The sequence below is a fragment of the Gossypium raimondii genome, chromosome 9, assembly GCF_025698545.1.
Source record: "Gossypium raimondii isolate GPD5lz chromosome 9, ASM2569854v1, whole genome shotgun sequence".
Classification (NCBI taxonomy): Eukaryota; Viridiplantae; Streptophyta; class Magnoliopsida; order Malvales; family Malvaceae; genus Gossypium; species Gossypium raimondii.
Genome location: NC_068573.1, coordinates 5,388,528 through 5,401,595, shown reverse-complemented (window position 1 = coordinate 5,401,595; position 13,068 = coordinate 5,388,528). Strand labels below are relative to the sequence as shown.

At 33.4% G+C, this 13,068-nt stretch overlaps 1 pseudogene; it reads left to right on the top strand.

Annotated features, from left to right (window-relative positions):
• The first annotated feature begins 458 nt into the window (after positions 1-458).
• On the top strand, positions 459-3,732 carry LOC128032506 (MDIS1-interacting receptor like kinase 2-like; annotated as a pseudogene).
• Positions 3,733-13,068: the final 9,336 nt, after the last annotated feature.

Here is a 13,068-nt window from a genome sequence, read left to right as displayed (position 1 = left end):
AAACCAATATAACAAGGTTCACATTAGACTTAGGTTAGACAACTAATAGAAAGTGACTAAAATATTTAATTCCAAAATTTTAAATAATTAAAATGTAAAAAAGTTTAACAATTGACTGACCAAAATAATTAAGAGATATGATATACTCCTTTATGATTTAATTACAGGTCCTATGCCAGCAGTTGCTGGAAATTTGAAAAATCTTGTGAGTTTAAATATATCAACAAACAAATTGGTTGTTCCAATCTGACATCGCTTTATGGAGTGGTATTAGTAAATAAAAAAGCTTCACATTTTATTCACTTATCACCTTCTTAGAAGCTTCAACAAAGAAAAACACATCATTTGCTATAACTTCCAGTTTACTTCTAAGAGACGAAGACAAGTACATAGCATAATATTAATCAATTTGTGTTAGACAATGCCTAAAGACTTTGAAATTAATATATATCCAATCAAATTAAATCTGTTTTATGTGTACTTAAATAAGCTCAAGTTTGAGAATTGGAGTCCTCAACTTCATAGCTATGAAATCCTACTCTTACGCTTGCATCCCTACCTTCCTTTTACTCTCTGTAATTGTAATCACTAGTGCAATTACAAGAGCAACAAACTATGATTCTCAATGGCTGGCAGCAGAAGCAAAAGCGTTGAGGGAAACGGGGTGGTGGAGTAATTATAAAAGAGTTGGAAACCATTGTATGTGGCCTGGTATTCGATGCAATGCTGGAAGTGTCGTCGATATTGATCTTAGTGGCCATGGTCTGAATGGGAGCATAACACCTCAAATAGGAGCACTTTCGAAACTCAAGCTCCTTAACCTGTCTTCGAATAGCCTTACAGGTGAGTTACCTTCTTCATTTGGAAACCTCAATCAATTGGCAGTGCTTGATCTTTCCTATAACTATCTTCATTTCACTACCTTGGATATTCAGAACATGGAGAATCTTGTTTCTCTAAAATTGTCTGGTAACCCCATTTTTTTTACGTCTTCCGAAATAGTCAACCTTAAAAAGCTAATGACTCTCCACCTCAGAAACTGCCGCCTTAGTGGTACCATTCCACCAAATATTGGAGAGCTAGAGAGAATGGTTGATCTTGATCTCTCAAACAATTGGTTTATTGGTCCAATCCCATCTTCTGTCAGCAACTTAACCAATCTTGACTCGTTGTTCCTTCAAAGCAACCAACTTGATGGATCCATTCCAAAAGATATTGGGAGACTAACGAATTTGGTTGCATTGAATCTATCCTCCAATTGTCTTGTTGGTCCAATCCCATCTTCTGTCAGCAACTTAACCAATCTTTCCTCTTTGTTCCTTCAAAGCAATCAACTTAATGGATCCATTCCAGAAGATATTGGGGGACTAACGGATTTGGTTGAATTGAAACTATCCTCCAATGGGCTTTTAGGTCACATCCCTTCCTCTCTGGGCCATTTAACGAATTTGGTTGAATTGGATCTATCCTCCAATAGGCTTTCAGGTCACATCCCTTCCTCTCTGGGCCAGTTAACGAATTTGGTTGAATTGGATCTATCCTCCAATAAGCTTTCAGGTCACATCCCTTCCTCTCTGGGCCAGTTAACGAATTTGGTTGAATTGGATCTATCCTTCCTCTCTGGGCCAGTTAACGAATTTGGTTGAATTGGATCTATCCTCCAATAGGCTTTCAGGTCACATCCCTTCCTCTCTAGGTCAGTTAACAAAATTGGAATATCTTTACCTCTCCCATAATCAAATTAGTGGTGTCATCCCTCCAAATTTGGGTAGTTTATCCAATTTATGGTGTCTATCCATGGCTTCGAATCTTTTGGAAGGTCCTATACCCCATGAAATTGAGAGTTTGAAGGCTTTAGAATGGTTAGATCTCTCAGACAATAAATTGAGTGGATCCATTCCAACTCAGATTGGTAATTTGTCAAATTTAACAGGCTTAATTTTGGCAAACAATAACTTGAGTGGAGATATACCTTCTCAACTCAATTCCCAAAACATTGAACTTAGCCATAACCTTCTCCAAGGAGTGATACCTTCCCATTTTGGGAGTTTAGCTTATTTAAGAAGCTTAGATCTCAGTTGGAATAATCTAACAGGCACGATTCCTGAATTTCCATTTTTTGTGGAGAACCTCGATTTGGCATTTAATTCACTGAGGGGTCAAATTCCAAATGGATTATTGTATTTTGCACCCGAGACATTTACAGGCAACAAGGATTTATGTGGTTCCATTCAAGGCTTCCGTCCTTGCCCTTCATCTCCAAATGTGAAGCACAATCTGCCTATTGTTATTCTGGTTCCATCTTTGTTATTTTCTGTCTCGACTTTTGTGTTGGTGACATTCATCCTATTCCGACGATATAGAGCTAAAACTTTGAAATCTGATTCAAGTCCAACCAAAAATGGAGATTTATTCACTATTTGGAACTTTGATGGAAAGATTGCTTTTGAAGACATCATCAAAGCCACAGAGGATTTTGATATCAAATATTGCATTGGAACTGGTGGTTATGGCAGTGTTTACAGAGCAGTTTTACCAAGTGGCAAAGTTATTGCTTTAAAAAAGCTCCACCGATTGGAGGCTGAGCAACCGGCTTACGATACAAGTTTTCGAAATGAGATCAAGTTTTTAGCAGAAATACGACACAAGAACATCATCAAGCTCCACGGATTTTGTCTCCACAATCGCTGCATGTTTTTGATTTATGAATATATGGAAAATGGAAGCTTGTTTTATGCCTTGAGCATTGATGATGAAGCTGTGGAATTGGATTGGACCAAAAGAGTGAACATTGTCAAAGGTGTCGCACATGCTCTATCTTACATGCATCATGATTGCAACCTTCCAATTGTTCATCGAGACATCTCAAGCAATAACATTTTGTTGAACTCTGAATTGGAAGCTTTTATTGCTGACTTTGGGACTGCAAGACTTCTTGATCCTGATTCATCTAATCGAACTGTAATTGTTGGGACGTATGGATATATTGCCCCAGGTTCTGCACCTTCACTCTCTTCTTATCTTTTTTATTTAGTTCTATCCATTCTTAGTTTCTGCTGCTTATTTGTTTCGAATTACATATTAGAATAATGAGGGAAATAAGTAGAAAAGACAAAAGTAAGAAATATCAAATATAAATTACAAAAATTAATTCGAGGTTGGAGGATTCAAATGCAAACATACATGCAACTAAGATGAATACAGAATATAAATTAACATCTATTTAGCTTTTCTTTTTTGTTTTAATTACAGAACTTGCTTATTCGTTGGTCGTGACCGAAAAATGTGATGTTTATAGTTTTGGAGTGTTGGCATTGGAAATATTGATGGGAAAGCATCCCGGTGAATTATTGTCAACACTATCATCATCATCGTCTCGTGTCCAAAATTTCATGCTAAATGAAATTTTGGACCCTCGATTATCAACCCCGAGAAGTCGAAAAATGGCAGGAGAGATCGCTTTTATTGCTGTCATTGCTTTTGCATGCTTACGACTTAGACCCAAAGCTCGACCAACAATGAAATTAGTGTCTCAAGAATTCCTACACATCAAGTCTCCAATTGCAATGCCTCTTCATGAAATATCATTGATCGAGCTTAAGAATCATGAGATGTTTATGAGTGATGAAAATCACAAATAAATAAATGATTTGAAGTTGATGTAATGATATAGGAACCAGTGGAAAGTGATAAGTAGAATAAATCTTCATCAGTGCACGACATTGTTATTCATAGTTGCTTTCTTTTTTTCCTATTAAATATTTAACATTTTGGTTTAAAGACATGGCTTTTAATAATTAGAACTATGTTTTAATAATCAAGATGAATTTTTAATTTTAGTTAAAATTTACACAATCTAATAAATAACATATATATAAATATCAATAGAAATATTTTTAAAATTAAATATAATAAACTTAGCCCAGTTGTGAATCTTGAAGTAAAAACTTAATTTAATTAATTAGCTTCTTCACAACAGAGTACTTATTTGATTCAAATAATCAAATCACAAAATGAGTTACATTATAAACACAAATTTAATTCCCATATCAACTATCTAAAATTACATTAAATAAAAATTTATTTAATTTCCATTGTTTTCGTGCATTTCAATTTCGAGTTTGTTAGGTTTTAATTTTATTGAATATGGTTTAAATCAAACTATTATTATCATACCTACTAAAAAACTAGGAATTATTTAAAAAATAGAAAAATTATTTATTTTTATTGATGTTGAGTTGTGATAAAGTTGATTATCAGTGTGTCATAATATTTTATTGATTCTGAGACTAAAGCTTTTCTCGTGTTGTTGGAGCTTGTTCTTCACCGCCGACAAGTGTTTGTTGATTCTTTTTCTGTTTCCAGAATTATATGATCCCATTCATGGAATGAATTAATGAATTTTTCTTTTTAATTTTAATGAAAATAGTTTTTGTTTTTAAAGAAATTGGTGTTTGAATAAAGATGAAGATGGAAGTCAATTTAAGCATGTATATTGCTTTGGAAGTCAAGGTCTTCCTTGTATATTTTGGTTTGAGCCATGAGAAGCCTATGACCCACGCGGAAACCATTATTGTCTTCACAAGCAGCATTCCTCCAAACTACTAACCATATTCAGAATTTCTCCAAAGTAAACTCAACATATTACACTCTCGACCGAGTAAGTTAATGTTGGTTTAAGCATGCATATTATGCTCGCACTTCTAACATGGAGCCCTTGATGGAATTTAAGTCTTGTGACTTTGTGCTTCAATCTACATAAAAATCAATTTATTTGATTACTCTCATTTATTTACTTAGTAAAAGAATGAGTTTCACATATACCAAAAAAAGTGTTATATAATTAAGCATTACAAAATTAAGTATTGAATTTAAGTTATAAAATATGTTTGCTATATGTTAAAAAGTATTGAGTGCAATTGTAAGATACTTTTTACTCTCAATAGAGAATACATGTTCAATCTTAGAGACAACATTGTTGAAAGGGTGTTCATGAACTCCGAATATGGGCTGTAAAACAGACATGTAGAATTTGTGAGATAAATGAATTTTTGAAAATTTAAAGGTAAAACATTTAAAAGGTAATGTTAAAAGAAATAAAATAAGATAAAAGATTCTACGTTAGGTGATAAGTAACTCTTTTGTCTACTTATCATTTTCATACTTCATTATTAAAAGAAATTCTATATTTTACTGTTTTTTATTATAGATTATCGAAAATTAAGTGATTAAAAATATTATGTATTAGATGATTTAGTTTTTTTTCAGTTGATTATCAAACAAGCCCAAGTAAATCTTAATTTGATTTAAGAATTAAAATTAAAAGTTTGGTTTTAAATTAGGGCTAAATTAAATCTCATCTAGATTTTTGGGGTTAGAACAAAATTTTAAACCATAAGGTGAAAAGTTGATTTTTATTTTTATTTTTATATTTTGGTTATTTTTTTAATTTGCAAATTTGAACACCAAATTAAGGTGGGATTGAATCAATTTTGTTTTATTTTGATTAAATTCAAAATTGAAATTAATTTGGTGAGTTGATGATTGGAAGTGGTATTGTTGTGGTCCAAGACAAAATTTTAAAGTACTACCCCAAATTTTCGCCAAACTTTCAGGTTTATTTTTGAAGACCTTTTTTAGGTAGATTATACCATTAGTAACTAAACTATAGAATTTTTTTATTTTATTTTGGTCATTAAACTCTATTCTTGAAATTGTTTTGTAAGGATTTCTTAACAGATCAACTGTTCAAGAAAGGAAGAATCTAAACCCTAGGCTTGACAACCCTAGGAAGTCATCAATGTGGGAATCAACCCAAAATTGTATGGCTTGTTCGTGAACACCTTAATCCTGAATCGGTCTGGACTGTGAGGTCGGAAGATAAGTAGTTATTACCGACTCAGTATTTCAGTGAACGTATCGAAAGATCCTGCTGGGGTATTGACTAGTTGATTAAACGAGAAAACCTGAGACGATAGTTTATTTCGATTACGAAAGCGAGTTAATCACCCATGCCTAGATTTGATGCATATTTTCTTATTTTATTTCTTGCTTTTTGTTAATTTAATTTCTTTTCTTATTATTTTTATTATAATTATCCAAAACCTTTATTTTAATTCTTCGTACTATAAATCAATTAAATTATTAATTAGATCTATTTATGCTTAGAGTAGACTTAATTTAGTGCTCGCTTCCCCTAAGTACGATCCTCGGAGTACTTACCTACTCCGTTTTAACTATATTACAACTTGACCCATATACTTGCGGATACTGCTTTTTCATACCATTTGTGCATGATTTCTACTCTGGACGTTGGTATGTCTGGAAGCGATCAAGGTACTCTTCATGTCTTCTGTAGACCTAACCCAATTACTGTTTGAATACACAAGTAGTTTAACCTTTTTAGTTTTTAAAAACTTCACTCCATAGCTAAGAGTTCCTTTTATGCATCGTAGAACCCTTTTGCTATTATGTAGTGGTTCACATTGCAGCAATGCATGTATCTTGACAACAAACTTACAACAAATATTATGTTAGGTCTAGATGTTGTCACGTGAAGCAGACATCCAACCAAACTTTTGTATTTTGTTTTGTCAACCTTTTCAACATCTTCATTGTTGAAGAGCTTCTCACCTTGAACAATAGGGGTGCTCATAGGTTTACAATTCTCCATGCTATATGTTCACAGGATTTTCATCGCGATCCCCTTTTGGTTTACAAAAATTATATCGCAAGCTTGATTTACCTCCAAACCAATGAAGTATGTCATTTCACCTATGTCTGACATTTCAAACTTCTCTTGCATCTGGTCCTTGAATACAATCACTAGTTCACTGTTGCTACCAATCACAAGTAAATCATCAACATATAATAAAATAATGAGGAGTATTTCATTACTAGATGCTTCTTTCAAAACCTATCTCTGTTAGATGATTATCAATTCTCTCATACCACACCCTTGGTGCTTGCTTCAAGCCATATAGTGCTTTGTTCCATTTGTACACGTTGGCCTTAGACCTAGGTATTGCGAACCCTTGAGGTTGCATGACATAAATTTCTTCCTTCAAAAAAACCATTTAGGAAGGTTAACTTTACATCCATTTGATGTAACCTACAACCCTTCTAAGTTGTAAGAGTTATTAGTAGCCTTATGGTGTCTCACCCTACAACAGGGACAAAGGTTTCAGTGAAGTCCACTCTGTATTGCTAGCTGAACCCCTTTGCAACCACTCCCACTTTATATCTGTTGACTGATCCATTAAGATTCATCTTGGTTTTGAGCACTCATTTAACTCTAATCACTTTCTTTCGAATCAGTCTATCCACAAGCTCTCTCATGTTTCATTTTTGTTGATCATGGTGATTTCATCTTTCATAATTGTTCACCATTCAGCTTCTTGAGCAGCTTCTTCAAAAGTGATTGGTTCTAATTTTGCCAAATTACATCGTTGAAAGATTTTAGCGATAGACCTGGTTCCTCGCATTGGTTGTTCATCGACTACATCATTTCCAGTTTGGTCTCCAATGGCATGCAGATTAAGTTTTGGAGCCCTCTGTTCGCACATCTCTTCCTCTATTGCAGTCCAATTCCATATTTTTTCTTTCATCAAACTTCACATATCTACTTACAATTGGTTTCTTGGTGGACGGATAATAGATTCTATATCCTTTTTTAACACTATAATATCTAACAAATATCATTGGCTGTAATCTACTGTCTAGCTTGCTTCTTTTCTCTTCTAGAACATGATTAAAATAAGTGCAACCAAATACTCTTAAGTGTGAAACAAAAGGTTTAAAACCATACCATGCCTTGAATGGTGTCTTCTCTTCAAAAACTTTAGTAAGTAGCTTATTTAGCAAGTAAACATCAGTGTTTACTACTTCTGCCTAGTGGTAAACATGTTATAGGTGTGAAGTGGGTGTATAAGACTAAGTTCAATCTTGATGACATTATGATCAAGCATAAGGCTAGGTTGGTTGTAAAGGGGTATGCACAAATATGTGAAGTTGACTACGGTGACACTTTTGCACCAGTTGCTAGACACGATACCATCAAACTACTTATTTCTATTAGAGGTCAATTGGGCTGGAATCTGTGTCATTTGGATGTAAAACCAGCTCTCTTGAATGGAGAGCTTGAAGAAGATATCTATGTTTGTCAACCTAAAGGTTTTGTGGTTGTTGGAAAGGAACATCAAGTTAACAAGCTTAATAAGACTCTTTATAGCCTAAAACATGCACCAAGGGTCAGGTATTGCAGAATTGATTCTTATTTGCAGAAGTTGGGTTTTTAAAGGAGCATTAATAAAGCTACTTTGCATATTAAGAAAGGTATGAATGTTGACTTTCTTGTTGTTTCTCTTTATGTTGATGATTTCTTGGTGACGGGAAGCAATGATGAAGATTTCTCATAATTTAAATTGAATATGCAAAAAGAATTTGATATGTCAGATCTTGGCTTGATAAGCTGCTTTCTTGGGATGGAAATTAATCAAAGGAAGGCTGGTATCTTCATTTCACAATAGAAGTATGCCTTAGATGTTCTAAGGAAATTTAAGCTAGAATTTTGTAAATGAGTTAACTCACCATTGCCTTTAAACTTGCAGTTGTCAAAGAGTGGTGGTGAAAACTCTATGATTGTAACACCCCAAAATAGGGCCAAGGAGTTTTAGGGGAAATTTAGAGATTGTGGCTTAGATGAGCTTGAAAATTTGTATGGTTTGTACTCGATAATGTTTTTGACTTTGGTATCTTTGCTATTAAATCAATTTTTGAAAAAGTGTTCTAGAAACCCTTAATTTTAGAGAAATGGTTGATTTGTAATAGAGTCAAAGTAGTGAGAATTTATGTGGCATTTAAACCAATTTTTAAAATTAAATCTAAAAGTCACCCCCACTTACAAATTTCGCGATTTCTTCATTCCCTTTCAAGCTTGTGCCCCCCTTGCCATATCCCTAGCTATTTTCATTTATTTTTTATTCCCAAATCACAATACCTTGATTACCTATCACTCCTAAGTTATTTATTATCATAATCTCCAAAAAAAAATCCAAAACTCCACAGATTTCATCATCATCTTCAAACATGAGTTTTTCAGATTTACATCGAAACTTGTTCATTCTTTCAACAAAGGTAATCATTCATGTATCCATTGGTTTTTAATGTTACTTAGACTCTAAAATTGAATTATTAGCCCTCAAATCGCATGTTTTAAATAAAAGTAAAAAATCGAGCCATTAATGGTGGATTTTGGGATTTTGAGTCAAAACTTGGTTTCAAAGTGATTTTCAACTTGTTTTAGCATGATTAAAAGGTATTTAAACTTACCTTGAATTTTCGTTAATGATTTCTCATGTTTTAATAAATTTTTGTGAAAATTACCTAAAAGATGTCAAAAAATGTCGATAGTATGAATTGAGTAGATTTGTCTACTTTGAAGGCTGTGAATTAGGTATAGACGATTAAGTAGATGAACATAATTGATTTTAAGCAAAGAGGTTTAGTATAGATCACGATATTAGTATATAAAGTTTGTTATGTTAATAGTTTAATTAAGTTACGTGGGAACTTAGCTTAAGCTTGTGTTTTAGTTGCTTTGAGTGGATTCTTGGTTGATATTTGACTATGGTTATTGTATGATTTATGTGTGTAAAGATTTAGATTTGTTAGAGCTTGCTACGAGCTAGGGAAGCGTTAGTTGAGCTTTTAATTTTTTAACTAAAGCATAAAGTGGTGATGTATGGAATTGCTACTCGTAAACACGAGTCATGTGTTACTTAGGAATTTAGATGTAGCCTAAACCCCTACTCTAAGTTCTGAGCGTAAGTTTTCTTGAATCTATCATTATTTTGTGGTTGTGTATTGTGCATGAAATGTGGTAAGTGAGTATGTGATTATTGTGTAAAGTGCAATTGTATACATGAAACAAACTTGTAATATATATGTTATATGACTATGCTAGTCTTTTGTAAAAGATGCTAATATGAAGTGATAGTACACAGATAATCGGTAAGTAATGTGTGTTGTTTATAGATATAATTGGCATGCCATAGGATGGAGATCCTCGAAACATTCAGAAATGTTGAGATCAACATACCATTGCTGGATGCCATCAAACAAATTCCACGATATGCCAAGTTCCTTAAGGAGCTTTGCACCAACAAGTGAAAATTGACTAGAAATTAAAGAGTAACTATTGGTGAAAATGTATTTGCGGCGTTGCATCGGAGGATGCTAGTAAAATGTAACGATAGGGGCATATTTGCAATATCATGCATAATAGGTCACTTAGGAATTAAAAAAGCTATGTGTGATTTGGAGGCCTCCATACATATAATGCCTTTTTCTATTTATGAAGCATTTAACGTGGGTTTTTTGATGAAAACAGATGTTATCATTCAATTAGCAGACAGGTCTATTGTGCATCCCGAAGGAGTCTTTGAGGACATATTAGTGAAAGTCAACGGACTTATCTTTCCTGCAGACTTTTATATGATAAAAATGGAAGAGAATAACGCTCCTAGGTCTTCAAACATCTTGTTGGTGTGACCTTTCCTTAGTACTACAAATACTAAGATTGACGTGTGTAGCGGAACCCTCATGATGGAGTTTGACGGGGAGATCGTGAAGTTTAACTTTTATGACGCTATTAGCCACTCGAGTGAAATCTTGAACGTAAACCGTGTTGACATAATTGACTCGTTAGTAGAATAAAGTTTTGAGTCACATTATGAAGATAAACTTGAAATATTGTTTGATGATAATTTCAATTCAAGATCTATTTGAGAATCTGATAATGATTATCGGCTCCCATATACACTAAAGTTCTACCTTCTGTTGTGCAGGCACCAGACCTAGAATTAAAATCACTTCTCCAGCATTTCAAGTGCGCATTTTTGGAGAATGATGAGACCATTGTCAACTTAAAATGGATGAACCCCTTGACATGCACACATAAGATTTTCTTGGAGTAAATTACGAAACCAAAGCAAGAGGTGTAAAGATGATTGAACCTAAATATGTTGGATGTGATAAAAAATGAGAATCTCCAAGCCCATACAATCGAAAGAATATAGTTGGAACAACCCCAATACTAGTTGGGGCGTCAAGCTAACGACGTTAAACAAGCGCTTGTTGAGAGGCAACCCAGTTTTATTTTTATTTATATTTTATATATATTTTATTGGTACTTTATTTTTTTATTTTATTTCATTTTAATAAATTTTATTCTCTCTTCTTATATCCAGGAAAATTGACAAGAAAAAAAATTAAAATTGGAACGGCATCTTCAAGCAATGGGTATGTTTTAGTAAAACCTTATATTCTACCCTAATCTAGGTAGGATTAGTGCATCTCGACTTTAAACTCGCCCAAACCGACGCCCAAACTCCCACCCCACAGCCAAACACCCTTCCTCCTACACTTTCAAACCCTAATTTTTCACCATATGCACCCAAAATTCCCTCAAGCTGTCGTTAGCCCTCTCCCCCACCCTCACCACCAATTTTCAAACCACCATGGCTAGGACTAAGAGCTGTGCCACAGTCAAACCTTCCTTCACCGTTAACAATCGTCGGCACCAATTCTTGGCACCCCAACACATCGACCTTGGCAACTCCAAACCTTTCCCTCCTTGTAGCTATGCGTGAACGACAGTGACTACATGGGTAGTTTTTCTAAAACTTTTTTTTTCTCAATTTGTTTTTTTTCACATTGAGGAAAATGTGTTTTAAGTAGGGGGAGACATTCCTCATTATTTCTGTTGTTTTATTTACTTTTTTCTATTGTGTTACTGTTGCTGCTGCCTTATGCTTATTTTTGTCCACATTTGTTTTTTTAGTATATCTTGCCTCTTTTCATGCCAAAGATTTTTACTAGGAATTACCAACTGTTGGACCTGCGAGCATGATTATTGTCTACTGAGTTAGTTATGATTTTTCTATATTGATTTCATCTCCACTATTTTATTTCTATTAGGCTAAAATAATTATGATTAATAAAGTTAACCCTATCTTGCTTATAGTAGAATTAATTAAAGTCTAAATGCAAATATGACACTTAATACGAATGTATGCTAAATTTATTTTCGTGACTGATAGATAAATACCAAAACTTATTTTTGACACTTGATTTTTTTCCTAGTCCTCCAGGGTGGTGTGCTTGGGTTGTCATTCCTCTTCGTGTCAAAAGGGTCAATACATTCTTAACAAAAAAATATATAATAATAAAATAAGAGTGTGTTGGGCTGAGTAACCAAGGTGGGGTGCTTGGGTTGTCATCCTTTTTCATGTCAAAAGGGCCAATACATTCTTAAGAAAAAAATTTTAAAAAAAAAGAGAAAAAAAAAGAATTTCATTTGGGGACTAACGGTGGAACAAATAGGGTGTCTTGGTAAGTTTAGTAAATTACCTAATTTACATGAAATAATCCAAGTCGATTTAACCTTTTGTGTGTTTAAGTTGGAATACTTTTCTATTTTACTTAAAGCAAGCTAAATGTTTTCCTTATTTTCATATGCATTATACCTAATTTTTATAAAACTTTGGAGTGATACTTCTTTCATGGTAAAATCTAAATTACACAGTGGGCTAGGAACCATACTTGGGGGCAAGCATGGGCTAAGTAGGGAGGAATATGATAATACTTTGAAATGACATATTTTTATGTATTAATTGCATATATATTTTGAATATGATCTTACTAATCTGGACTTTTTATAGGTTTTCATCTTATAGGGACTAAATTGAATGAAAAAGGAAATTTGGGGGCAAAAAGTGTGAATTTAAAGACAAAATGGGTCAGCAAGCGAAATAGGGAAGAAGTGGCACCAAAAATACAAAGTGAAAAAGACTTGGGGCAAAAATTCAAAGAAGAGATTTATGAAGAGAATACTCTATTTAAATTCAAATTTTATTTTTAGGATTATTGTTTGGATTATTATGATATTATTTAGATTTAATTTGAGATTATATTTTTTATTTATTTTTAGAGTTTAAATAGGAACAAACTAGGTTTTCTATGTACTATAAATAGGGGATGTAGTGACATAAATATTCACTCATCTTT